Genomic DNA, 26,837 nt, shown 5'->3' on the forward strand with positions numbered 1-26,837 from the left:
CTCAAATCTCCGTCTTCGACCAAGCTCTCTTAAAACCTTTCTGTAATATTATCGTAGTAAGTCTACCTTCTCTCCAAAGAATTCTGATATCTATATCTTATTTTGCCCTCACAGAGAGACTGAGAGAAAAGTAGATTTTGTTGTTTCCAGATTTTATATGAAAAAAGCTACAGTGCATGCACTCAGCTCATTGACAACTGTCATCCATCTTTAGCCCTAGTGTGGGAGATAAAGGCAGATTATGGATCATCAGAGGTCAAAACTTCTAAATATTCCTTTCTTTATTAACTTAGTCGCTTGATTTTCCATTCGCTTTATAAACACAGCTAAGATCTCTGCCCTCGTGGAACTTCTATTCTAAGTGGGGGTGGGGGAGCGGACAGGCAAAACCAAGTAGACAGGCAAATTATTTAAGATTATGGCAAATACCATAGAGGACACAAAAACGGAGCAGAAACAGAGGATTGGAGGGTGGGGGATCCCCTAAGGAGATCAGATGGGATGGTCCTGAGAGGTCACTGTGAAGGGGAGCCCTGAATGGAAAGAATGGAACCACAGGAGCTAAGGATGTGTGATCCAAGCAGACGAAACAGATGCAGCGTCAGGGGTGAGAATGAGACCAGCTTATGAGACAAACAACAAGGAAGCTAGTGTGGCTAGAAAACTAGTGAGGGCAAGCGAGGAAGTAATAAGGTCAGAGAGATGGGCAGGGCCCGATCACTTAAGGCCGTACAGGCAATGGTAGTCTTCTAACACAAAGAGAAGCCATGGAGGGCCGGGAAGGGACATGGGCAGATGAACTGAAGTCTAAATCCTAGCTTAACCGCTCAGTGGCTATGTGAGCTAAAAGCAAGTTACTGGCTCCTCTCGGATGCTAAGTTCCTAATTTATAAAAGGGCACTCAATAAATCATAGCCATTTACCATCATCGATAATCATTATTATTATTAATGCTGTGATATGTAAATAAAGTTGGTAAAAAATGTTTACATTCAAGTAGACTGATACTGCAAAAAAATATATCCAAAATACAGAATTCTTACGAAATGAGCAAATCGTTTTAATCTTTTTTTTTATTCAGTAAAGATCATATACTCATCGAGGACAAATAGACATAAATTAGTACATTTGAATCATTAGGGTTTATTGTGATTCTAATCAGAATAATTATTGATCTTGGCTCATTTCTCCGTCCTTAATTAGTCTGCATTGTGGCTTTTCTCTCCCTGTCAACCTAGCCTAGCCATTTTGTGTCCAGATGTGTATAGTATTTCAGTGGTACCTACCAGCCACACAGTAGTCATAAATGGAATTTCATGGTTACTTTCCAAGTCACAATGTATACTAGACACAGTTACTTGCCAACATCTACTGCCCCCTCACTCCCATACACAGACTTCTTTCTTACTAACAGAATCCCAGTTTTGTTCACATTCACCTGCCCCCTCTCTCAAGCAATGATGGAGAATATCCTGCTAGTGATGGATGTACAGATGGGGCATGTGATCCTGTTCTGATCAATGAGATAAGAAGACAGGTCTTCTCAGACACTTCTTAGTAATATTTTCGTCTCCTTCAAAAGGAGATTGTACAAGGGGGCGGTCCATTTTCTGTGCTCTAGATATTGTCATGCCCACGAGTACCATCTGAACAACTGCAGCCATCCTGCCAAGAAGATAAGACCCAGGCTTAGAGGGAAGTGGTCTCTAAGGATGACAGTGGCAGGGAGGTGCAAGGGACCTGTATCCTTGATGATGTAAATGGGCCACTGAATCAACCAATCCTGCTGCCTGCCCTACTTCTCACACGAGCTAATATACTTCCTTCCCGCATAGGTCGGTTGGAGTTGGAGTCTTGTGCCGTGTGCGGAAGGGTTTCCTAGCAAGTGGACCACATCACCTTCACACGGACATTTCCGTTTGGAAGCATCCCTCGTTTCTTTGTCTCTGGGAAGGTCTAGGAATGGAACGAGGACTTCTGACTCTAGCTCAGTGCACTCCAAAGTTCTGGATATGGGGTGACCCAGCATTGTAATTTACAATACTGGAACGGTCACCGGGAAAAGGCCAAGGGGAAAACACCCCGGAAGTCACAACAGGAAGATGGCGCTTTGGTATAAGTAGCTGGTGCCGAATGGTCTATCTCTGGCTTTCCGTTTATAAACTTTGCCTTTCAGCTTTCGCCTGCCTAGTTGACATGTTTTTCCCTGAAGGCCTCAGTGAAGCACACCCCTCATTGGGCTTTTGTTTCATAAGGCTTCCACTTCTGAGCTCTTATCCAACTATAAGAATTTCAACAGGGACCACGTAAGATCTAGCACAGATCCCACGCACCGGGCAGATGCTAAGGAAACCGACGTAGCGTCACACTCTCCTGGGACAAGAGGATTAAGGGGCAGAAACGCTCTGCAGAAGAGGTGCAGGTTTATGATTTGTTGTCAGGAGACAGACCCGCCTAGAAAGGAAGGGGGGAATATAATCATAATAGGGCACTGGCTATTTTTGCTTCGGCCATGTAGAGTTAGTTTGAAAGTGAAACTATCAGGGACCAGTAAAATAAAATATCCATCTTGCAAAAAAAGCCTAGATGCTTACTGACTGTAGAGGGAAGGGTCGGACTGCGATTATTGGCAGTGGAGTGGCCGGTGGGGGTTGGGAATGAGGTAAAATAAAAGTTCACATAAATGTCTAATGGTTCACAATAAGCAAAATGCAGTACGGCTTGAAACCAAATTAGCCATTCTGGTCTAATAAGTATTTTTTCTTTAAGAAAAATTATGGAATTATAAATTTAGCCCATAATGGAGAACAGAAAATATAAGGCACATAGGTTTTATAATTTTGTAGAGTATTTGAGAGATATTACTTATCAAATGGGGTGAACATTGAAACGGGTGAAAATTTGCTAAGAGGCCATAATTAAAACAGAATAGCAAATGGTGCCTTAGCTCTTGAAAGGGTCACCATCAGGATGCCACTTAATGTCTTCATTACTGATCTGTGGCGAAAATGGAATTTCGTTCAATATAAGGACGGTGTCTAATTGTGCGATGTTGTCAAGGGCTGGAAAGTGGTAGAAAAATATCTGCGGAGGTTAGAAACAACACAACTTAAGTAGGTAGATCAGAGTAAAACAACCTGAAACACCCGAAATAAAAATGAGGTAAAATCAATGGAGGAGAGGAAACCAAACACTGCGATCCTTCCAAAGGGAAAGCCAAAAGGGACCAGTGTTGGTGTTAGCTAGAAGGCAGTGACCCAGCCTCAAAAGGAAACGGTCCATGATTGGTTAGAACAACAGATGAAGAACTTATCAGCGGAAGAGGCGCCAGCGCACATGTCCTGTCTGTAAAGACATCAGGGCAGCCCAGTCCTTCTTTTCCCTATTCAGTGTCTACCTGTTCTGGTCTCTGTAGAAAGAGAGACCCTAGATTGCATCCCCTAGATTGCAATGAATATGTCTATTGCTGGCAGAGGCTTGTGATCTTGTTTCCTAACAATACAAAAAGTGAGCAGGAGGCAGTAAGGGTGATTAAGCAGGTAAGGGGTGGGGGTGGGGGGGTGTCCCTGGCAAGTATGGGTAAGGCTGGTGAAAATTGAGGTTTTGCGAGATGAATTCCTTTCTCACTAGGTAAGGCCATCAGAGCGTGTATTATCCCAGAGAGGAGAAGTCGCATTACTGGGATCATCTCCTTAGCATCAGAAAGACACATTGGACTCCTCTAGGAAAGTCCTCTGGAAATGGTCAAAAATGCAGTTTCTCCTGCAGGGAAAAGGTTCGAGGGAACAATGATTATCATAGAGCTTTATAAAATAGAGTTCGTACCTGAACAGGAAGGATGGAGAATGTCCCTTTCCAGAGAGGAAAACGTGAGTGGAGGGTGGGACTAAATGAAAGAGAAAAGTCGAAATCACGGAGACCTAGAAGGTGAAGGATGAGAACTTTCTGGCTGTGAGAACCTCAGTTTATGTAACACAGTCACAAAGTATTAAGAGGAAGTTTTGGTATACGGGATACTGAAATGCAGGTCAGAGAAAATGCCAAAGCAAAGCACCACAGGGAGAGCCTCCACTGGCTGCAGGGAAGGGCACGGGCAAGGAGTTCCACAGACGTTTGCCCCCCCGCTCATATAGACACCCTCAAACCCTGCTAGCCTGCAGCACCTAGATGAAAGAAGCTTTGAGACATGCAGGGGCAAGTGCTCCTGACTTAAAAGGTCCAAAAGAAATCAGTGAGTCCATGACCTAATCTAGGATTGCTCATCTTCTCTGTTGCCTTTAATAATATTTAGATGTAATCACCCAATTTTCTAATGGGATTTTCTTGGCAGGTAGGAGAAGAAAGCACCTATGTTAAGTGAGGCTTAACCTCCCAGATGAGACAGAAAACAAGGGTCCTTGATCTCTTGCAGTCATTTGAAGTGCATTAAGATCTCACCTAAAAGGGCGATGCTAAGGCCCTGACCCCAGGCAGTTACGCTTCCTTTTGCTGCCCCATAAACTCCACCTGGACACGCGGTCCGTGCAGCAGTTCAGCAACCCACTCTGAGGTAAGCACGTACCTAAGTCATCAGATGACATCATAAGCACAGTTGTGCAGGGGATCATTCTTGAATGAAAGGAGATTTAGAGATGAAAAACATTTATAAAAGTCTCGGCAATACAAATCTGCTGGGATTATTATTTTTTAAAAAGCCTCACTTCACAAATGTCAAGGTTGCCCATTATGCTGAGCTTTGGTTGGCAGCGGCCTGTAGGCCCAGCAACCACCTGGTTCCTCCACGGCGCCCAGACCTCCGTGGCCAAAAGTAGCTGGTTGGCTGCCCTGGAAGGCAAGAGGGACCAAGCCGTGTGAGACTTGAAAAGATGTGTGTGGTCAGGCTGCCCCAAGTCTCCAACTGGGGCCCGTGAGTTAGCTGCTTGCTCAAGATAGGACACAAGGAGTGTGAGAACACAAAAGGTACCAGGAGCCGTGGCCCAGACTAGTGGAAGGAGGGTGGAGATGGGGGCATTTCTGAACAAGTCACAACAGGGAGGCAGTGACAAGAGGAGGAAAAGCCAGGAATGAAGAGGAGGGGATATAAAGACGAAAAAGCAGGAACGGATGGCAGCTACATGAAGCATTGAGATTGGGGCCAACGCCGGAACTCTGGCACTGGGATTCAATTATCACTGCCATTTAAACTGGTGGTGAGAGGTGCCTGGGTGGCCCAGTCAGTTAAGCGTCCGACTTCGGCTCAGGTCATGATCTCACGGCTTGGGAGTTCGAGCCCCGTGTCGGGCTTTGTGCTGACAGCTCAGGCTGGAGCCTGCTTTGGATTCTGTGTTTCCTTCTCTCTCTGTCCCTCTCCTGCTCGTGCTCTGTCTTTGTCTCTCAAAAATAAACATTAAATAAATACACTGGCGGTGAGTATACGCGTGCACATCCTTCAGAGGGCTTGCAAGTGTTCACCTGTAATTCTCTGTGGCCCTCTAGCATACCTGGCAACTATTTCTTAAATACCCTTTCTTGAGAAACTGGAAGGTGAGAGGCCCTGCCCTCCAGGGGCTGCTGGCCTGGAGGGAGTGCGGCTACAAGAGGGAAAGGTCCTGCTGACAGCATACAACCAGCCCAAAGAGGAACACGGAGAAGCTTCCCAAAGGCGCTAATGCTTGAACTGCAATGTGGAGTTAGTAAAAGTAGAAAGGAGGTGCCACCCATGATAGGTACTCAGTCACTGTTTGTCAATTAATTTCAGTTCGTTCTGATTTGTAATGATTACCTGGAAAATCGTTCAAGGGCTAGGAGTTTGTTCTTATCCCCACTGTTTTTATTATGTCGATGAAAAAGATAAACCTGTCCATTTTCGAGTCTAGGGATATAATCCAAAAAAAAAATACTAGACCATACCTTTGGCTGAGATGGGGAGTACACTTATAGTTTTTCTAATTAGGAGACATCTTCTTGGTCTACTTGTCTCATAACAAAAAGTTTTAAAAGCTTTTGAAAAGATCACGTTTTGCTCACTTGAAATATGTGTGTATATTTTAGCATAAACTACACTTGGCAGCTGCTAACATAATTGGATGGCTACGCCTTGCAAAAGCTTGATTTCTTTTTAATCAAATTTTTAGAATCATACTGGGTTTTTTGCCAGTGCTGCAATAGTGAGCAATAAATACATCATTAGATCAATGGTGTTCTGATGATGGATTACTCCAAAGATACTTCCAGCCAAGAAGACTAAGCCCATAGTCTCATTGTGCAAAGATGAATAAAATATTGTTTAAAACACAGATACACAGTTAACATAACAAGGAAGAAAACACTGCAAAATAGAACACAACAGCCATGGGTTTATAATGTAGCAATATTGATCACGGATTTTCCTAAGTACTCTAGAGCAGCCATGCTATTATATATGCCTCTGATTAGACCCAGAGATGAGAAGGAAAAAGTTATAAAAAAGGAAACTAACAGAGGAAGGCCTGCTGCTATAATAAATTATTTAAAGCAAGCAGGGCGAGCGGGTTGTGAAGACAATATAAAACAGAATCAATGCCCCCAAGAAACCCCAAACCATCAGCACCTCTATAAATTTCTCACCATTCTGTCTGGCATGTTCCTGGGGCTTCTTCTTTCCCAGCACCCTCCCCATCCCATCCCACCCCTACCCTTCACATTTTGTCTGTTCGTTTCTGAGAACTTAACATTTGTTTTTCTTCTGTAACCTAGGATGCTGTCTTCAGTTCTATTTCTCATCTTCTATTAGAAGAGTGTCTGCAAGGCCACAGATGAACGCATCTGTCACTTCAATTATCTCGATCTTAAATTTCCTGTGGAAACAATAAGCTGGTAATATCTAACATGATACTTACAACATGACTTTGACATTACTCTTCTCTTCCTTTTTTCTTACCATTGTTGTAGTTAAATCCACAAAGCGAAAGCTAGAGTAAAACTTACATAGCTCCATCAATATTCTGTATGAGGACATGTCTAGGACCAAAAATCTAAAGTAAAGGTAAGAACTTGGTAAGGGTATGTTGGGGGAAAAAGAGTCAAAATGGCTATAATTCAAGTATTAGGAGATGTTAAAAGGGCAGATTGACTTGAAAAGTAAATACTTTATAGGTAGATTTTGCCATGGGAATAGAGGTGGGGAAAGAAGGGTGAAAAAAACTAGAAAAGTCGCCAAATTCCTTTTGCCAAAAAAAAAAAAAAAAAAGAATTGTTGCTTAGAAGCTTGCAGTGACCTATGGCCCAGTTTCAAGAAAAGTAGCATTCTACCATAGTTTTTTGAAGTAGGCATAAATCCCATTGTACAATCAGGCTGGGATTATAACTTAGGCTTTTAAAATGTTCTGGGTCCCATTCATCATGCAGAAGCTGGGCAAATGAAATATAAACAATTCTATTCTGCCAGCATAAAAACATTACTAGCAGCATAATAGGACTCATAAGCAAATGGAAACGTCTAAAATATGAGTCCAAAGAATTCTACATATAGGCTTTGCTGCCATCGTGCTCTGTGACCTTTAGCAAATTATTTGCCATTCTGGGTCAAGCCTGGCTGGTTAAGGTTAGGGTCATTGAACCAAGTATCACATATGGTGGTTAACTTTATAAAGAAAACTGTCCCAAGGTCACATTCACTATACAAATAAATTTGAAGAAAGAGGTAAAAAAAATTATAGACGATATGAATGACTAAGCATAATCCTGTCATATTACCAGGATGCTAAAGAAAAAATAATTCAAATGCAAGGCCAATTTCTCAGTTATTGGTGTTATCTTTGAATGGGAAAGACAGGATCTAAATATTACCAGCCTTTTGTGGCTGCTGTTTGCTCATCTGGAAAAGAATCATCGTACTCAAAGGATTGTTAAGATAAGTGACCTATAAACATTTCTGCCAAGTGCTCCTTTAAATGGGAATTGCTCTGTGAAAGTCCCAGTAATGATCCAGTGGCCTGGAACAATCCAAGTTCAGTGTCCCAGCCTATCCATGTCCTTTTGTCATCAGGCAAGTAAATATCCCAGGCACTTCTGAACTCTGAGAAGTCAATAGGTTTTCCTAAGTACACGGATGGTAGAACGAGGGAAGGGCAACAACCTCTGATAGATCCATTCTCTTTAAAACCTTATCTAGAAGTTTTAGGGGCGCCTGGGTGGCTCAGTCTGTTGAGCATCTGACTTCGGCTCAGGTCATGATCTCGCAGTTTGTGAGTTCCTAGCCCCGCACTGGGCTCTGTGCTGACAGCTCAGAGCCTGGAGCCTGCTTCTGATTCTGGGTCTCCCTCTCTCTCTGCCCCTCCCCCACTCACGCTCTGTCTCTCTCTCTCTCAAAAAAAATAAATAAACATTAAAAAAAAAAAACCTTATACAGAAGTTTTAAATTGAGAATTGTGCCAGTCTGAAATGGGAGAATGACTCTTTTTTTTTATTTAAAAAAATTTTTTTTTAAATGTTTATTTATTTTTGAGATGAGAGTGAGACAGAGCATGAGTGGGGGAGGGCCAGAGAGAGGGAGACCCAGAATCGGAAGCAGGCTCCAGGCTCTGAGCTGTCAGCACAGAGCCCGATGAGGGGCTCGAAGCACGAACCGAACCGTGAGAACATGACCTGAGCCAAAGTCAGACGCCCAACCGACTGAGCCACCCAGGAGCCCCAAGAATAGACTCTTAATGTGTATCAAACTGTACATCAAAAGGGAATTGGCAATAATTAATAAGTCCAAATTCACACTGATTTGAGAAGAGAAGTTATTAGCAATCAGTTTTCAACCCATCACTCTATGATGCTGAAAAAAATCTATCCAATTAATTGGACAGCTTGAAATACTTCTAAGATGAGTTTCAGAAAACGAGAATGTTTGGGCCGCTGGGTAGGTGACCCGGACTCTCCCTTGAGCAAGAGGCAGATTAGCTACGGCTTCCTAAGGAGATCCTTGATCTTGTGTCAGTCTGTACTAGTCCTACTGAGGTTCTAATCCCCAAGCGCCGATTGGCTTTAGAATCAAAGGTGGCTCCCAAGGACCGGGATTCTTTTACCGTCCAGGGAGAAATGTCCAACAATGTGAGTTATGACTGGCAAAGTCCCCTTGGAGCACCCCAGGAACCCACTTGACTTTGAATATAGACTGGAGGAACTAAGACTGGAGGGGTCTTAAATTACCTTGCTTCTCCAGAGAGACTTCCTTAGAATTGGGGCTAACCTAGAGGAGAGATAGCTGAGGATTCTAAACACTCCTGAATACAGGACAAAAGGTGCCATTGTTGAGGACAGAGTATTAGAGTGTTGCCTATAAATTTCACAAGGCTGGTAAATGCCACCTGGAAATATCAGAACAATTACTTGTTAAATGACCTCACAGACTAGGGTCATTCTGTTATATCATAAATACCATGCCAGTGTTTCTTAAAATACGGTGAGGGGATCCCTGACGTCAGAATCACTCGAGGAGAGGGGGTGCTTGTTCAAAATACAGATAACTGAACCCCACCCCACACTCCTGAATCAAATCTTAGAGAACAGAGTTCAGCCCACAAACTGAATTTCTAAGTTGATTCAGATGATCCATATCAAGGCAGGAGAATTATTTTGTTTTTGTAGTGCATGAGAAACTTAAAAGACACTCACAGATTCGAGATATGTATATTTTCTGCAAAATGTTTTAAGTACCATAAAAATAAAAACAATACTTCTTGTGATGAGTTCTTAAGAACCATGCCAGTTTATTCTGCCCACATTAATAATAAACACCATTCTTAAATGTAATTATGAGCATAAAATTATTGGCAAAAATATCAATTAGCCTTCTCAAAACTATGCCTTTATTTTGTCACCAAAAGTAATTACGTTATTAAGGAAATTTATAGTTTTTTTAAGTATCAGTCACTTAGCTGCAGGAACTTATTAAGCTGTTTTACTCCTCCCATACCCTTTTAGTCATCAGAATTTTTGTGATAAAGGTTTTTTATTATTTCTTCAACTATAAATTGTGAACCACTGCAACCAGTGATTAGGCTGAATATGAATTTATATCCAGGTTATAAATTCCTAAAAACATGTTTCATTAGAATTACTAAGCCAGTCTTAACTCTGGTAGATTAAATAGCCTCTGCAATAAAGCTCTGTTTACGTCTATTAAGGATTTTTTTTTTTTTTTTTGGTGCAAAACAATTCAGTTTTAATGCATTCTCTTAAGAAGCAAAAGAAAACAGTTCCTGATATACATGCCAGTGAAAAGCAGTAAACCAGTGTTGCATGGTAATGTGACAAACACATTTCTTTTCTACAGGAAATTTTTTTTTCCTCTTATAAACTCTCTTTCCCCAAACCACGACTGTAATTATTTCACAAAATGTAGTTTGCCATTCCCGAAGAGTCAAACACTCCTTTTCTCCCTCACCAAAATCACAAGTTCAGGCTGAATACAGAATGAAAATAGAACTTGAGAGGCAGTCTTTGTTTGTAGCATGTTGTTCCTACTAAGGGTTGCCCCCTACCCACACTCCACCCTAGTGATCCAAATGAAGTGACTTAAGCGTACATATTATGTTTTAACAGATGGGCCGGCTGGCGGCTGGCTGCTGGGCTGTAAAACAGGAACTCAGAATCTGCACCGAGTGGTATTGAACTAAATGCTCGTAAAGTTCATGGACATACACTGACCCAGACAGACCAAGCAGATTCAGACATGCATACACACACACACACACACACACACACACACACACACACACACACACTGATCATACACTCCGTAGATCAGAGCGTCCATCTCTCCACCCAGGGCAAGTTCAAGGCTGTTTCCCCCTCCATATATTTCTATCTCATTCACCCATCAATTTTACACACACACGCACATCTACATATGCATATTCAAGCATGAATAGTTATATATCTCAACGTTCTGGTATATTTTCAAAGACAATTTTTCCCCCAAATTGTGTTTCCAAGTCTCTAGTACACTCCGGAAGCTCTCATTCACATCAAATAAGAATGACAAGGAAATATTACATTTAATTCTATTTGGTCCACACATAATATAAAGGACATGTATGCAACTGCCGTCAGAAAAACCAGCTGCTTTTAACCCTTATCATTAAAACAGAGAAAAAATATCCCAGACTGGGTCACAAACGAAGTGTCAAATTTAACCTTGAATCCTCTGTTGTCAGTTCCTGTCACAACTTCAACACGTAAAACACACACCAACCGACCAGCCTGGTGGTCCCTTTCACGGTTTCGTCTTGGATTCTCCCAGGCTCCCTGCACTGGGACAGACAGCAGCTCCCCGCCTGGTCCTAACGAAGTCTTTCCGACACACCTTGCAGGTGATGTGGAGGTCCGAGCACCTCGTGAGGGATGCGGATACAAGTGCTAATAGAAAGTAATTACTTTACCAAAGTTTAATATCCATGCTGTCAATTCCTTTCAGTAATTGCAAAGCATTGAAGCCCCTGTTACAGAACCTAGATGGTCGCTTAAGTTCTCTGACCGCTCAAGACCCACCCCGAACACGATGGTCCCTGGTTCAGGCTACGGATAGGACACTGTCGCGCCGCACAGCCTCTGGCGCTGGTTAATTTTTCAGAAACCCGTCCGCAAGCCATCTAGGAACTGTTGCCCGTACACGACAGGGCACCGAGGCCGCCCCCAGCGCGCGTGTCGTCGCCGCAGAGGGCCAAGGGACGCGTCCCCAGGCCCCACCTAATGATGGCAATTACAACATGCCAAGTTCGTGAGAACGCAGAGCCGCGTCCCGGACCGAGTTGCGACTCTCCGAAACAAGTTCGGGAGCGGGGATACTAGCAAGGAGTAAATCCCGCCTGGCCCTGACCTCCCCCCAGCCGCCAAGCTAGGACCGACGCACCGACGCCCGCCAGGACCCGTCCAGTCCCCCCGCTCGCCGAACAGCGCCAAGAGGAGCCGCTCGCCTTGCGCGCGGCCACTCACCCTCCTCGCCGAGTCCCGATCACAAACCGACGCCCCTGCAGAGGGTCCTGAATCCCAAGTTGCCCCGAACCGGCGACCGTTCTGGCCCTAGCGGACCCGGCACACTGGTTCGGGAAGGCACCTCCGAGGGAGCACGACAAGCCCGGCGGGCGCCCCGGCTCAGCAGCCGCCCGAACGCGTTGACAATTCGTGGACCAGCTTAGCGAATGAGGCGGACCGCGGAGCTGAGGCTACCCGGCTCTGGAGGGAGGCGGGGCCGCGCGGCGGGCGGGGCGGAGCCAGCCCTGGGCCAGCCCGGCGGGGCGGGGCGCCTTCCGCGCGAGACTGGCGGAGCCCGCAGCCAATTGCGGCGACTCCGGGAATCCGGGCGGCCGCGGGCAGTGCCGAGCGCCCGGCTCCGCCCCGCTGCCGCCGTCCAATCGCCCGCGGCTGAGGGCTGGATCTGAGACGCGCTGGCGGCGGGGAAGTTGGCTGCGGTGGGGTGCCTGGGCTACGGGCTGGTGCTGTCGGGGTAGCTGCCCCGCGACCCGGGCGCCTCGGGAGGGAAGTGGCGGCCCCGGAAGGCCCCTGCCTTAGAGAGGTCTGGGGCCGTCCAGAGCCCCAAGAGCCGCAGCGTGTCGGCGCGCTGTGAAGCGAGAAGCCCAGCCGCAGCGCGGACCGACTCCGGATTGACAACGCCCACACCTGGTGTCCGCGGGAGGCGCCGAACTTGGCGTCCCCAAAGGAGCCCCAGCGAGGAAACCGAGACCCAAAGAGGGTGAGTCCCGGGCCGCCTCACCCAGTCACCTTTGGAGGCCCGGGCCCGGAACTGGGAGCTCCGGGCTCCCTGGAAAAGGTTCTGGTTGCGGTTTGGTGGTTATCTTCAAAACAAAACTCGGACTCTGCGGACCTCCTGGAAAGTTCATTACACGTCCCCTCCTCAGCCGTGCTTTCATACCAACAGCAGCAGCAGGAGGGAAGCCTACCGGCACCTAGGCCCCCTTCCCGGCCCAAAGTGCCTGAGGCGCTTGGGCAGAGCCCGGGGGCGAAAGGGAGGCTCGGACGCTAGACGGCGCCGGAGGCCTCGATACCCAACCTAGGGTCGGCTGCTCTGTCGGGGGACTTCCGTAGCATGGCTCCTGCTGCTGTTGTTCCTTGGGTCCGCCAGAGGGCCAGGGCCGCCCAATCCTCGCGAGCAGGAACGCCTCCAAGCGAGCCACAAGTGCCCCCAGTGCACGCTGTCGTCCCCTGCTCCTTCGGATGTTCCTGGACCGAGCCCAGAGACCTCCCTAGCGGCGGGCACCGGAGGATCCTGAGCTTTCTGGTCGGTCGCAGCTCAGTAGCCCCTCTGAGTAGGCTCTGTGGGCTCTGCCCTTCCTGGCCGGCCCGGTCACTTCTCCTTTTGTTGGCAGGGATGCCCTTCACCCTGTGTTTAAGCCCTTACCTTGGCTGAAGTATACACATACACGGAGCTGTAGGTATAGAGTCAAAAAGCAACGGGGTTGGGTGTTGCTTTCCAGGCTGAGGCCTAGAATGTTAGCAAGCTGTAGACCCATAGCTTTGGGTGCTGAGCGGCCAATGGTTGCCTGGAACTGCACCTGGCATAGGTAGGCACTCAAACCGTGTTAGTAAAATGAACTTATGCGTAGTAGGAAAAGGGCCAAGCTTTCTGGTGCCCTGACACCTTCATCACTGACCATTGGCTCCCTCAGATTCACAAGTCCTGAAGGTTTTAGTTTCTTGTGCGTGAGGGAGTATGGACCATTACAGGTGTTATTTCGGTAGCTGCTTGACCCTCCTGATGAGGGTCATTGGCAAGAAAGAAGGCAAAAGGCCTGTAGCTGGAAAGGAATTGAAATGGCCACTCCAGCAGGGAAGGCTACAGCTCTGAGGTGGGCTCTCTGGCCTGGTTTGAGCTTCAACTTGTGTCTATTCAGCTCCCTGTCTCAGCAGGGAAAGGTCCCTAAGACAGGTTGTCAAGCAAGAAAATCAGGCTCTGGACAGTCCTTACTGGCCTTAAAAACCTATTTGGATTGCAGAAATTACTCATTTAGTGAATCAAAGGACTGGTGTAGCCAAGGGAGTCCAACCCATTCCATGGTAAACAGTTGTTTACCATACTGCTGACTGGCTTAAGAGAATGGCCTTTGCCCACAAGGAATGAGTTGTAGACCAACTGAATGGAATATACACCAGATCTCTGCCTAGGTTGGGGTTGGAAGATAAGGGGAAAAGTATATTTCCTTGGATTCCTTACCCCACCCCACCCCCCAACTCCTGTCTATAACTAGAGGAAAAGTTTGCCAACAGTGTTTATCATGTTAACACCCTGTGAAGGTTTTTCACAGATGCTAGTGATTATTTTAAAAATCACCTTGGTAATAGGAGCTAAACATTGGCTGTTGACTGTACATGCTATAGTATTTGTGTTAGATGATGAAACAAGGAAATAGGAAGTTTCTTTTTAGGAAATAAGAACTAGATGGGTGACTTCCATGTCCTGATTTCCAGGGTTTTCCATCTCTTTGTTCCATACAGACATAATTGCCATGGGTTTTCAGACAAGTAACTGGTTTAATTTTCCTTTATAGAGTGGATGGCATTTAGAGACAGCACATCTAGACTACATTCGTATTTCCATACCATCTTCTGTTGTAATTGGTGTTTGATAAGAGTTTGTCACTCTGACACAGACTTAATCCTTTGGCTGTCATTCTCCCAGTGATCTCTTGAGTTTGGGCTGTCCCCGTATTCTACAAGGGAAAAAAATGAGATTTACTTGCATAAGAACTCATTGTAGTCCTATCTGTATGAAATAAACAGAAAACCAGGGAAATCTAGACACAGAAGACACTTGCTTAGTACTAACTTATTTCAGTGAAGACAATGTCTTTCCTTCAAAAGGATGAAGAAGTTTGTGGAATGGCTTGGGAATGAGAAGACTGAGTTGAGGCCATGGAAGCTGGGCTGGTCCTTTTGTGGATGGTGAGCAAATTTCCCTTCAGGCACTGTCACCCATCTCTGACACTGAAACAACATTTTGGAGCCTTGTAAATTTCAGCAGGATGTGACTGATAGGAGCCCTGGGTTCTAATGTGAGCTGTGAGTGCTCCTGGCAGTCACTTAACCTCTGTTTACCCCTGCTTCCTCTCCATAAAACAGCAGTGGCAGAATTGACCCACTCTGTTTAGCGGCTTAAGGGGGACACTGTGACAGCGGTTAAAAAGCACTGCCAGTTCATGCCATTTATAGCAGTAGTGATTGTTGAAAAGGAGAACAAAATGATGTTGAAACAGGAAAACAGTGTGGTCTGAACAGTTCCTCTCTACACTTGGAATTTCTCTTCATTTTAATCTCGTTGGATTATTGTCCTTTTATTCCATAAATGGAAATGATAGAAAAGGGTCCTCACAGTCCTTGTTCTTTGATTACCTTGTTCTTTGATTGTCCTTGTTCTTTGTTTTGGGAGCTTTGCTCAACTGAATAGTGTTTTTCCCTATTTTCCGTTTCCACCACCTCTCTCATCATGTATTCACTTTGAAAATTATTCAGAAATTGAACAGGCTGAGCTAAAGACCTTAGCAAAGAAATGCAATCAGAAGCAGCAGATTCTAATACCAGCCATGCCATAGGTTCGTTCTAGGACTACAGGCAAGCCATTAACCTGAGTTTTCCAACTACAAAACAGCAATCCTTCTGATTAATTTCACAGAAAGAAGAGATAACTCATGATAAAGCACTCTGAAATATTAATTCCCCTAGAGAGGACAAAATATCTCGTAGGTGATTTTGCAAACTCAAGTATGGTGTTAGTTTGTCCGCAACTAGGAGCTATTTTTTGTAACAGAGAGATTGCTCTGGCACAATGTCTGCAGCCAGGGTGATACCACCCACAAAACAATGATATCTCATGTGTTTAAATGATAATGCAGGCACCCCCTGTCAAAGTTCTATTGCCTCAGGTCCAACCAAGGAAAAATGTGATAACAGAAATGTGTGGGAAAGGGAAGCCTCTGTTGTACACAAACTTGGGATTTCCTCATGCATGCCCTGGAAAAAAATCTACACTGAACTTGTTAAAAGTGGATGTCACCATGTGAGGACAACTCTGATGAAAGGCTAGAATGATCTAAGGAAGATGGCCTGGTACATAAAACTACACACATTGGTCAGAAGGCCACCAGAAGAGATTAAAAAATACCGTTAATTTTAAAACTTCAGAATGAGTAACACTGAGGAATTTGGAAAGGGAGGGTCATGTACTCAAGAAGGAAAAACAGACTCCCAACCTAAGTTAAAAATAAGAACAGCAGGGTGTTCTGAGAAACAGGACAAACAATATGGGCTGAAGAAACATGATCGACTGAAGGTTTTATTTCCTTTCCGTTGCTTCCTAACTTTGAGACCTCGGACAAGGTGCTTAGCTTCTCTGAGATAATTGGGGTGGCGGTGAAGAATGTTGAGTTTTTTCTGCTTAGCTTATTAGGAATCTCAAGCAAGAATCTCTGTGTAACTCTTAGCACAGGGCCGGGCTCATAGTGGTCCTTCTGCTGATAATAACAATGCCTCATATTTATTGACACTCACTATGTGTCCTGCGCTGTTCCATACTTTTCCATCTAATTACTCACTTGATGCTCACAATCAGCCCCTAACGTTGCTACTGTCTCTCCTTCCTCAGAGTTGCTATCTATGTGGAAGGACCGTTCTAAGATTTATATTCTTCTGTGGACTAAAAGTCAGAAGCCTCTTTTAGTAATAGTATTTGCGACTAGCATTGCCTGTTTTCCTACGGAAAGGGCTAATCCAGTCTTGCCTGGTACCTCAATTAGGCTGCATTGAGCACTTGGTAACATACAATAAAGCGAGTGACAGATTCAGAATTCGGGACAAAAATGGCCACAGAAAACAAATAGTGCTTCAAAACTCCAAACCCCTTCCAAGTCTACGACTATAACCTCCTCAGTTTGGGCTTCCAGACAGTGTGCTCATCATCTGGATTTGGGGTTTAATGAAAGTTAGTTCCCTTGAGGCAGCCATGTGGGAACAGTAACTGGCTAAAGAAGGAAAAGAATGGATTATCCTTAAGAAATGAATTGTATCATTAGTTATTATGAATGCCCCAAATTATGACAGATTCATGTGTAAGTATGCCAGGGAAAAGTAGCCGTGAGCTATAATACACACAATCGTTTATTACCCAAGAGAATTTAGGTGCTAATGTGGCTGGTTTTGCATCTGTGAGATTCTGAAACCCACAAAGGATTCCAAGATATAAAGCCAAATAAACCATAATACAGAGGGAAATGATTTTGATTATGTAACATTTATATATAGCATTTCATTTTACATTTTCAAATTGCTTTTCAGTCATTGGTTTATTCTTCATAGCACACCTGGGGAGTATATCCATGCTGTTATCCTCTGTTCACAGCCGAGGCAACTGAGACTGAAGGCAAAGTGTTTTGTCCAAGCGCACAACAGGGGCAGGGTGAGAAATCATGTATTTATTCAATCACGGGTCTATTCAGCACCTCTCCTTGGCAAGGTACCACAGTGTGTGGGGTACTGTATACGTGGTCCCTGACGTGCAGGGAGTCTGCTGGGGCAGTAAGCGTTTTGTGGATGGTGTCTCCAGGAGTGCTCTAGCCAGCAAGGACCAGGGTTTAGAGGAGGAGAAGGTGAGTCCCCTCACATTCCTGGAGACAGTGGCATTTGAGACCCTTGAGAGATGGGTAGAATTTTGGCAAAGAGAGGCTGAGGGTGGTGTGAATGCCAGAGCAAGGAAGGTGGGCACATTCAAAGTGTATTGGAGAATGTTTGACCACAGCAGGACGTTTGTCAAAAAAGGGCTGGTGAGGAGAAAGCAGATTTTCCAGCACACTGAATGCCCGGCTAAATATATAGATTTTAGCCTGTGGGCAATGAGAGCTCGACTCCTCTCTGACTTCTTCCATTCCCTCATTATTCTAACACGCACTGAGTGCTAATATACACTTAGTCTCCAGATGTTTTCTCATACACTGGTTTTTCTAACCTTCACAGCATTCCAACGAGATACATATTATTTTTCCTCCTTCAGTGGATGAGAAAACTAATGCATTTGGAAATTCAGACTTGCCCACCATTATGGAGCTCATAACTGACAGATGTGGAATTTGGAAGTAGGACTTTTGACTTCCTCATAGGTGTTTGTGGGAAGAAGGGTGCAGATTCTGGACATTGTATTCACAATGCTCATCTAATAATATGCCCTCCACCCTGGCTCAATGTCTTTCCAGAAAGGAAAAGCAAATGGAAGAAAAATAAAATTAATTTCTTAACATGTAATTTATTTTATTTCTAAAGTCAGCTGCAGGTCAGTAAGAAAGACAAAGACAAATTGTGCTCTACGATTGATAACAAATGTCTGCATTTTGATAACTTTAGTGTTGTCAGTATCTTTAATATATTCGGATCTCAGCTTAGTGTTTCCACTAAGCCAGAATCTCTCTCTGGAGTTGGTCAATTTGGTCCCTAATCCTTCCCCCTTAGCATGCAACCCAACCCGTTTATTGTAGTGCCCTATGAGGTCTCCATCTCAGCTTGAATTTCGCCCATTAAGAAATAGCTTTTTCTCTTCAGATACAGGCTACTAATTAGCATTTTTACTGTTTAATCATCTGGGCTAAAATACAAGTGAGAGAAGTATTATTGTTAATCCAAAAATGCTTAGAAAGGAAACCGATTGCTTATTTAAATCTTCCTATAAAGAAATAAAGAGATGCCCTCAAGGGGTGGGTGAGATGAGAAAACTTAGGTGACATAAAAATTAAAACTGAAAATTTTAACATTTGTGAAATAGGGCACTTCTCATTGATCTGGTATTATGGAAGAGTGGGTTTTTTTTGTTTTGTTTTTTGTTTGGAAAATTCCTGTCTGTGATCAGTCAGAGAAGTCTTCCTCTAGAGCAAATACCTAAATACCTGCAACAAATGACAGGCCACTGTTGACCCTATGTGTGAAGAAAAACAGGAAACCACTAAAACGGAATTATTTCAAAATCCTAAATCTAATGCGTAACATTCTCCTTGTCTCTCAACCCTCTAGTGCCTTGTTTGGCTTTGCCTGGATTGTATTTTATGCCCCGGGTTATAGAGAGATCCACAAATAAGTGGTTAAGTGTTTTTCCATGTTTTTTTTGTTTGTTTATTTCTTAAGGAAGTTGAAAGAAAGTAAAGTTAACATGTAAGGATCGTTAAATTTCATCTAAGATCTTAAGGATTCTATGTGAAAGATAAAGAAAACAAGCCCTGGACCAGAAAACTGTATCTGATTTCTCTTCTCTCTTAAAATGCCATAACTTTTTCCTGTGCTTTGTAGGAGAGCAATGGGCTGGGACAAGGTGGTCTCGGTTTCACTGAGGAAAGTGATAAAACTAATCCATGTTGTCTCGGCTTCTAGATTTGCAAAGCAGGGATGCTTACCTTGAGATACAGAGAAAACAGAACTTTGAAAGACTCAGAGGAAATCATACAACTGATTGTAACCATTTGCATCTCTTTACAGAAGAAAAATCCACAATACATACATCTGGGGACTTTCCATATTGATGGAAGAAAGTGTTCAGGATACCTAAGTGAATCCCACTGAAGGCATGTATTAGCATTAATTTCTCCTAACTATTAAAACTGAAGCTAATGTGGGTTCTTTCTCTTCTTAAGATGTGCCGCAAAAATGCTGAACTCTCAAAGATGATTGAGGCCAAAACATGCCAGAATTAACCTTGTTTAAAAAACAAAAACTATGCGCAGTAGATAACTTTCCCAACCAATAAGACTGAGGCTCTTTTCACAGGAGCTTCTGAATTCTGAACAAGGTCTAATGGGATATTGCAAGGAGCAAAATACTGTGTGAGAAGTTAATGACATTTCATCTTGATGTCTGGTGAAGGCCAATTTAGGATGCGTCTGGAAACAGGCATGTCATCTGACTAAACCCTGGGAGTCTTTGTGGGGAGGTTGTTGGTCTTGTCCTGGGTAAAGGACCCAAGGTCACTGAGTTATAGCATCTCAAGGTACTTTTCATGGCCTTTGCAGTAATCACTACAGTATTATCCTCAGGTATAAGTACTCAGTAAATATTTGTTTGATAGAATTTAATTGTTAACAAGTTCTGAGCTTAACTAAAGCAGACAACTGCCCTTGGAAATACAACCAATCTCTCAGAAGTCCAAAGAGAAAAGAGCATAGCCAAGGTCGAGTGTCCCCAGAAAGGTCATGCTTGCTTAGAATTCATAGCTCAAATCAGCTGTGGTGGGCATGAGGGCACTAATTCTTATTCAGAGTCAAAGAAACTATTCACTTGCAAATGAATTGGAATATGTAATTGGACCTGGCCCCTGAAAGTTTTGTGGCCTTTTCAAAGCAAAATGGAAAAAGGGAAAACTATGGCTGTTTTCTGACTCCCTTTTCCAAGAACCTGAAAATATATTACAAATGAGTTCTTAGTTGTGGGTCACCATCCTTGCAAGACCTGTCTTTGGTTCCAAGGTTAGAAACTCTTCCTCTGCCTCCCGTTCTCACCGATCCCCAACTTGAGCTAGGTCTCAAAGTCTCATTTTGACCATATATTCTTTCAGCCACGTGGGGGAGGATGAGAAGAGGCTAAATATAGCCATGGAAAAAACAACCAGCAAACTAGAAAGCACCTTCAGGCTTAACATCAACAGTGAGTATGTAGCATCAGCTCACAATCTTGTGTGAACACGCATGAATTTTTTCTAAGAATCTTTTTCAGAAGAGTGTATTTTTTAGATACAATCTCTAAATTGCACTATGAATGATAAATGAGAAGGTTAACAACTATACTTCAGGGCTGTTTGACATATTTGCTGCCATGATTAGCTCTATCTTTGTGAGTATAGATTATGTCACTTTATTAGTCTTGCTGGAAAGGGAGAACTACTGTACTTTGGTGTTGGGAAAGTATCTTTGAGATGATGATGAAGATTGCAGGAAAGGCTTGGGTTTATTTTGGAATTTGTTTCATTTTAAAAGACTGTGACTAGGTCTTCATACCTGTCTAATAAGCATGCATGTAACATTTTTGTTTGCTGAGTGCCTTTCAGCCCCCATTAGTCTCCACAATACCCCTTGAGGGTGGGTCAGTATTACTGCCAACAGTTTACATTTGAGGAAGTTTAAGACACAAAGGGATTATGTGATTTGTACAAGGTCACCCAGCATGCAAGCCTAGCTAAGAAAAAATGACTGCAAAGCTCTTTCCAAATAAAAAGTGCCTTATAAATGTTAGGTAGTATTAATGGGCATGATCCCAGGATGAGTAAAATACTCTCTAGGAGTCAAGTGCTTATACATCCTTTATATGATTAATTCTTTTAACCTCAGGGCAACTTTTGATATAGGAATTCTTAGAATTGGCTATGCATCAGAAGCATCTTTATAGCTCTTAGAACCTGGATCCCTACCCAAGCTTAGAATCATACTCTGGGAGGCGGGACCCAAATAATTTGTATCTTGTAAAGCTCCACAGGGGATTCTGATGGTCAGCCAGGGTGGAGAACCACTGTCCTAGACAGACGATAATAATAAACTCAGACAAGCCAAGAGCAACAAGAAAACACCGTGGAGTCCATTTAGGAGAAAAAGTCTAGCATCTTCCAGGCTTCTGTTTACCTACTTTGCCACTATTATTAACAAAGGAACTGCTTCCATGAAAAAAATCAACTGTAGGATCCATGTGTGGAGTTCCAGGAAATAGCGCCAAGATTAAAGTTTACTTAAGAACCACCTGTGTTTGTTATAATTTGGGTAAATTTATGGGGACTCTCCTTGTGTTATTACTGCTTCCACTCTAATATTTTTATTTGGAGTACCTTGTGTTATAATTGACAGTAAAAACCTCTGATATCTGCCCATTTATCCATCTTTCAAACATTTATTGAATACTTGGCATATGAGATTACGGAATGAAAATAATGTTCTTTGTCCATAGGAGTTTATCATCAAGTGATAAAACAGACCCAGGCCAAACAAACGAAAACCCTCTAGTACTAAGCCATACATACTAAATGACAATCAAAGTCTACATGAGGCATTATAATTGCTAAAATGTTCTAACAACCCAAATGTCATTAATTTAAAAAATAAATAAAACAGTGTATCCATACATTGGACTGTTAACAATAAATAAAATGGAATGAAGTACTGATGTGTGCTAAAACATGGAGGAACTCTGGAAAAAATGTGTAAAATGAGAAAAGCCAGTCACAAAGAACCACATATCGTAGGATTCCAGTTACATGAAGCTTTGTGAATAGGCAAATCTATAGAGATAGAAAGTAGATTAGGATTGCGTAGGGCGGGGGGAGGACAAATGGGAAGGCACTCTTAATGGGTACAGGATTCCTTTTTGGGGTGATTAAAATGTTCTAAAATTGTGATGACTACACAAGTCTGTACTAAAAAACATCACATTGTACACTTTACATGGGTGGATTGTATGGTATGTGACTCATATCTCAATAAACCATATATACACATATCTATGGTGCTTTATGAGCTTGGAGGAGACAGTGATTGATTTGGGTTGGAAGAAAGGGTGGAAAATTTCCTGGAGGAAGCTGCAATTGAATTGAAACAGAAGGGTGATTTTGTAAGATGGAAGGCTCCAAGATGCGAAATGATGGTTTTTTAATGCAAGGGTAATTTATCTGGAATCAGTAGGAATTAGGATACATGAATGATACATTATATAGAGGCTAGATGCAGGGCTTTTACTATGATGCTGAATTCTCTAGTTTGGTCTTCATTTCTGTGGGCATTGGAGAGCCATGATGGGTTTGTGAGTGATCTGATTTGGCCTGTGATTTGGAAGGATAATTGGAGGTGATGATAAGATGGATGGGAGATGGGGTGGGAGGCCAGTGAGCAGGGGAGACCATTTAGGAGACTGGGCTTTTGCAGTACCTAGGTAAGAGACGATAAATCCTTGAACTATGGCGGCAATAGCAGTGAGCACTGAAACAAGGAGACCGATTATAGGAAATGCTTAAGAAGTCAAATCTTAAAACTTGGTGGTGTTGGGGAGTAGGTAAGAAGACACAAGATACATACAACACAATTTTATTTTATTTTATTTTTTCTTTTCTTTTCTTTTTTATTTATTTACTTGGTGGCCGGGGGGGGGGGGGGGGGCGGAGGGGGGAGGAGCAGAGAGAGAGGGAGAGATAGAATCTGAGGCAGGCTCCGTGCTGTCAGCAGAGGGGCTCAAACTCATGAATTGTGAGATCATGACCTGAGCCGAAACCAAGAGTCAGACACTTAACCAACCGAGCCACTGAGGCACCCCCATTCTGTTCTGTTTTTTGAGAGAGAGTGTGTGCCCATAAGCACACCTGTGCAAGCATAGGGGAAGGGCAGAAAGAGGGAGAGAGAGAATCTTAAGCAAGGTCCATACTCTCAGAACAGAGCTGGGATGCAGGGCTCAATGTTAAGACCGTGAGATCACGACCTGCACTGAAATCAAGAGCTGGACATTTAACCGACTGAGCCACCAAAGCTTCCAGTATTTTAGACCACACCAGGGCCTGGGTACTCTTTTATTAAGTGACTTAGAATCATAATGCAAAAACTATTGTTGAAGTAACACCAAGCAGATAAATTGTAGCTCTTTAACAACTTGTCAACAAGGGTTTGATTACAGAGCCTCCTATTTCTTAACAAAGAAATATATATTGTGAATAAAAGGATGGATTGAAGAGAGAAATGCTAACCATTTTTTAAGCTCTTTGGAATCAGACCTTCCCTTGTTGGAAAGAAGCACTCCTTTATGGCCTACTCTGAATGACTAAGTATTTGCCTCTCGCTCAGATAGCTTCCCTAGAAACCCTTACTTTGGTGTGAGCAACTTAGATTTACTGCCAGGGCAACACCTCTCATCCAACGCCCACGCTGCCTCTTGGCTTGGTGCTCACCAGCAGGTGTTCATAAGCAGCATTTTGTTTTGCTTCTAATAAGAGCACAGTCTCAGAAAAGCATGGGCCGAATGTACCACACATTAGAACTTTCGCTTACAAGTGTTCTCAAAGGGGAGATCTTAAACTGTGGGAGTCTTTAGGATCAGGAATACAAAGACTACCTTTTCCCTTAATCATGCCAGGCCACACCTGTGTTTTCCATCAGAAGGAGGGGCAGCCAGATCCTGGGCAAGGTCAAATAGAGACAGTCTTTCCCATTGCGTGGCAGTGCATTCCCTGAGAATCTGTCATGGCCTTCTCCATGGGCTCTGGAAGGTGTTGGCAATGACGTTGCCTGCTGCTAGCCGAGTTTGGGAATAGCATCCCTGACAAGTGCCGTATGTGAGTTTAACCAAGCAGGAAACACCATTTAGAACACCACTTGCTGAGATGTGGCTCTTTTCTGTGCCCGTCAGTGAACAATGACTACAACAAGCCCTGTTCAATCACAGTTGTTAGCAGAGCTAATTACAGCCGTCTCGGGTGGGAGCAATCCCAACAGATGCCTCTAAGGGACTTCCGTCACAGGTTCAAACATTGGCTTTGCAGGTAAGCAATGGAAACAGGCCCCTTGGGGGGCCTTGAAACAACAGTTCTCTGCAACTCTGAACATGGATCCGTCTTCACTCTACAGTTGGCGAGGGATCGTTTCAAAAGAGAACCGCCACCAAAAACGAAGGAGGAAAGGGACGTTTAAAGCCAGTAGGGTAACTGTTTTAGATTAAATGAGAGCAGAACTGGGTATTATTCCTTGGGCCGTCTTTGAGTCACTGCATGATTTGATGGAGGTCACTTCCCCTTTCTGGGCCTCACTGTTCTCATCTCAGAAATAAAGATAATAATACTGGCTCTATTTATATCACAGATTGCTGAAAGAATAAAATAAAACAGTTTAAAAAAATAAAAGTTGGGGAAAAATAGAAAATGCCATACAACTCTAGGTAGTGTAACTGTTATTCCCCTTCTCCTGTTCTACATTTTACTCACAAGTGATGAAAGGGAATAAGAAAAAAAAAAAAAAATCTGTGCTATTGCAGAATCTTAGACTTTAGAGTTTCTTTCCTTTTTTTTTTTTTTTTAACATTTATTTATTTTTGAGAGAGAGAAGGAGTGTGAGTGCAGGAGGGGCAGAGAGAGAGGAAGACAGAGGATCTGAAGCAGGCTCTGCGCTGTGAGCACAGAGCCCAATGTGGGGCTTGAATTTATGAACCATGAGATCATGGACTGAGCTGAAATCAAGAGTCGGCTGCTTAACCAGTTGAGCCACCCAGACGCCCCTCAGACTTTAGTTTCTGATGCCTCTGAGTGGCACTATGGTTTGCTCATCTTCAGATTTGCCTCCCCCTCCCCAGTTCATTCTGGTGGAAACTCATCTTTCGTTTGAGGGGTTGGAGAAGACCCTGAGAATCTCAAGAGACCAAAACGCTGCACCCATCTAGTCTCATCTAAACTTCACTTGCTGCAGCCCGTCTTAAAGGCCTCCTCTCTCCATTTCCTGAGACACCTGATTTGGAAGGATGTCAGCCCTGAATGAGTCCCATAGTCAAACTGGGGCTCAAGAGGATACCTCCAGGACAGAACCGAAAATTTTTAAGGTGTGCTGAACCTGTCTTAATCTGGGTCTCTAACTATATTCTTGCTCCTGCTAAAAATCTCAGCATACTTCTAACCAAGCAAGGCATGTCTACTTATCTGATGGTGCTGTCAGTTGATAGAAAAGGATCATATTACGGACTTGCCAGAGAAGAAAAAGATTTATTTCCAATGGTTGAAGATGTATCTTTTCCAGATGGGCAAAACCAGTCAGAACACTAAAAAATACCAATAGAAAGTGATCATGTTTTGTGAGCAGGAGAAACCATTCTTGACTTCACAACAATAAGGAACATTTATAAGGATCCCAAATCCATGGTTTAAAAAAAAAAAAAAATGACAATAGGGTGCCCGTGGGATTATCAGACTCTTGCTTGCCCCCTTAGGGTGAGGCGACATCTTCATGTAAATGAACTCCGTACATTCAGTGTTTCAGTTTCCTCCTTTCCCTTTTCTCCTCCCAATCATTATCTTTGTTTCAATGTTCAGCATAACGAAAAAGTCTAAGTAGGGAATTGCACATAATTGTAGGCTCTCTGCACCATTGGCAAAGTGATGCTTCTTCTTCCGTATTTGTAATTATCTGTTCTACTCTTACTTACTCCTGGAAAATGTATGGAGAATGACAGCAGTATCCTTTATTTCTCTTGAAGGCATTCTTGGGTCTCACTTGGTGTATAGGTTATAGAACATATCAAGAAATGTAATAATTGCATTTTTATGTAATCACACATATACAAATAGAAAATACCATTTTATTTATTTAAATTTTTTTTAATGTTTGTTTATTTTTGAGGGAGAGAGAGACAGAGAGTGAGCAGGGGAGGGGCAGAGAGCGGGAGACACAGAATCCGAAACGGGTTCCAGGCTCTGAGCTGTCAGCACAGAGCCCAACGCGGGGCTCGAACTCACGAATCATGAGATCATGACCTGAGCCAAAGTCGGGCGCTTAACACACTGAGCCACCCAGGCGTCTCTAGAAAATGCCATTTTAAATGAATCGAGCAAAAGGGGGAAATAGATAATTATGTTTTAGCTATCATAGTTACTTGGTAGAGTAAAGAGGTTTAAAGAAAAAGATAAAATCCTTTGGTAACTCAAAGACTGTGATCACCCTGGACATGTTGCACCTGCCAGCTGGGAAGTTGTTTTATGCTAGTAGGTGAGAACTCCATTGCTTCTTTCGCCCTTGCAACCTTTTCTTTATTAAGGGCTTAGAGAAATGTGGCATTGCTAAAAACTCTAACTTGAAAATGCTTCACAGAGCAGGATCCTTGCCAAATTCAAGAATCTTGCTAGTTTG

At 43.5% G+C, this 26,837-nt stretch overlaps 1 protein-coding gene and 2 long non-coding RNA genes across 4 annotated transcripts in view; 2 read left to right on the plus strand and 1 right to left on the minus strand.

Moving 5' to 3' along the window:
- Nucleotides 1-12,162, minus strand: part of MARCHF3 (membrane associated ring-CH-type finger 3) — a 147,529-nt gene extending 135,367 nt beyond the window's left edge. The window contains exon 1 of the mRNA XM_007087802.3: nt 11,944-12,162. The gene's annotated coding sequence lies outside the window, so the exon portion shown is untranslated. The remainder of the gene's footprint in view (nt 1-11,943) is intronic.
- A 120-nt stretch (nt 12,163-12,282) lies between these two features.
- On the plus strand, nt 12,283-19,556 carry LOC107180163. Of its 2 annotated transcripts, none has more exons than XR_006216539.1 (4): nt 12,283-12,700; nt 14,827-14,907; nt 17,293-17,413; nt 19,471-19,556. It is a non-coding gene; the product is annotated as an uncharacterized LOC107180163 (long non-coding RNA). The 2 variants fall into 2 exon arrangements; XR_006216540.1 differs by lacking the exon at nt 19,471-19,556 and adding an exon at nt 19,366-19,462.
- Nucleotides 19,557-20,542: 986 nt separating this feature from the next.
- LOC102949722 lies at nt 20,543-21,935 on the plus strand. Its single transcript, XR_006216541.1, has 2 exons — nt 20,543-20,631; nt 21,449-21,935. It is a non-coding gene; the product is annotated as an uncharacterized LOC102949722 (long non-coding RNA).
- Nucleotides 21,936-26,837: the final 4,902 nt, after the last annotated feature.

Source organism: Panthera tigris, chromosome A1, assembly GCF_018350195.1.
Source record: "Panthera tigris isolate Pti1 chromosome A1, P.tigris_Pti1_mat1.1, whole genome shotgun sequence".
NCBI lineage: Eukaryota > Metazoa > Chordata > Mammalia > Carnivora > Felidae > Panthera > Panthera tigris.